Here is a 1,791-nt window from a genome sequence, read left to right as displayed (position 1 = left end):
CGAACACTATCAGTTTGAAACCACAAAATTTTTGTCGAGAAAAGAGTTTCATTAAGAGTTTGAAAATGAGTAAAACAATGTAAAGCATCGGTTTTCAACTTCATTGGATAGATCCAATGAAATATACTTGCATCATCAATAAACACGATATAGTACTTATAACCATCATGAGATATAATGGGAGATGGTCCCCAAACATCACAATGTATAAGAGTCAAAGGATTAGACTCATGAGAAGGTGAAAGATGAAATTGTAACCGTTTACTTTTAACAATTTGACAAGGATGACACCTTTGATCATCATGCTTAGAAATAAGAGTGATAGCTTTGTTGGAGTGTCGATGATGAGTAATTTTCATAGATGGGTGTCCTAATCTATAATGCCACAAGGATGGGAAGTAGTTGTGGAATATGAAGTAAAATGAGCATTTGATAAAATGCTTGAAGTATGATACAAATTGTTTACCATTCTACACTGAGTCAAAACCACATATGACCTTAAGTCTCCAATCTCATAACTTCAAGGATCAAACACAAAATAAAAACAGTTCCTCTTTTAAATTGTACAAAAGATAACAAATTTTGTGTAATCTTAGGTTACAAGCAAGACATTTTATAACTTAAAACTAGCATCAGATGTTTCTAAAGAAGATATGCCAGTTTTAAAGAACATAATGACTTATCATTTCCAACAAGCACTTTGTCCTGACCATGATAACTAAAAGTATCTCGAAGAAGGACTAATCACTAGTCATGTGCCTTGAAGCGCCGGAATCAGAAAACCAAGTAGTAGAAGAGGAAGCACCATAAGGATCATCACAAACATCAGTTGCGTTAATTTGAATACCACTAAAATCCTTCTTCACTTGATGAATATTTCCAGAATGTTGAGAATCATAAGTAGGTGGTAGGTCATACCTAACGAAACATCTAGTAGCATAATTTCCAGTCTTTCGGCATATTTGACATTCAAATGTTGAGAAATTCATAAAAGGTCATCTTACTGAATTAGTATTAGCACCATCAATAGCATCTGCACTAGCACTAGTAGAACCAACACCATTCTTGAAAGAAGAACCACCATTTTTAGAGGTATTGCCACCATTCTTGGAGTTCTTGTTCTTGTTTTTTCTATTTCTACTTCCATTACTCACATTCCTTCCATAAAAGGCAACTGGATTTGCAGAATCAAAATTATTAGCATTATCTTGGTCTTGGTCAAAAAGCCATTGTTCATGAGTAAGCAATCTAGCTTTAAGTTCAGCAAAACTATAAGGTGTTTCTCTATTTTGTGCAGATTTCACAAAAAGTATCATATTCCCTTCCTAAACCGTTAAGGACACACATCATTAAATCAACATCTGAAACTCTCTCTAGCCCATGCAACTGATTTCTTAGTAAAGTTTTTCTAGCCCCAAATTGAGACCTAAAACTTGTTTGAAGATATAACTAAATCTCTCTAGCAGGGGACAAACCAAGTACATCACTAGCAATTGTTGGTGTAAAAGTAGCTTTTAAACAACTTACAATAAGTTGATTTTCTTTTCTCCAATAAATCCATCTTGGGTTAACAGATTGAGTACCGTTAACCACAATATGAGAAGGTGGTTCAGAAATTTCACCATTAACATAAACAAACATATCTGTTGTGATTAAGACCGACTCGAATTGATCACACCATAATAGATAATTGGTATGATCTTGTTTGACTGAAATAAAAGTGTCGATATTATTAAAAGGTAATGAATGATATGAAGAATTAGCAGTATTTTCTCCATTATCAGAAGCACT

The sequence above is a fragment of the Papaver somniferum genome, chromosome 3 (assembly GCF_003573695.1).
Source record: "Papaver somniferum cultivar HN1 chromosome 3, ASM357369v1, whole genome shotgun sequence".
In the NCBI taxonomy this organism is placed as follows: Eukaryota; Viridiplantae; Streptophyta; class Magnoliopsida; order Ranunculales; family Papaveraceae; genus Papaver; species Papaver somniferum.
Note: the sequence above shows the minus strand (reverse complement) of the source record.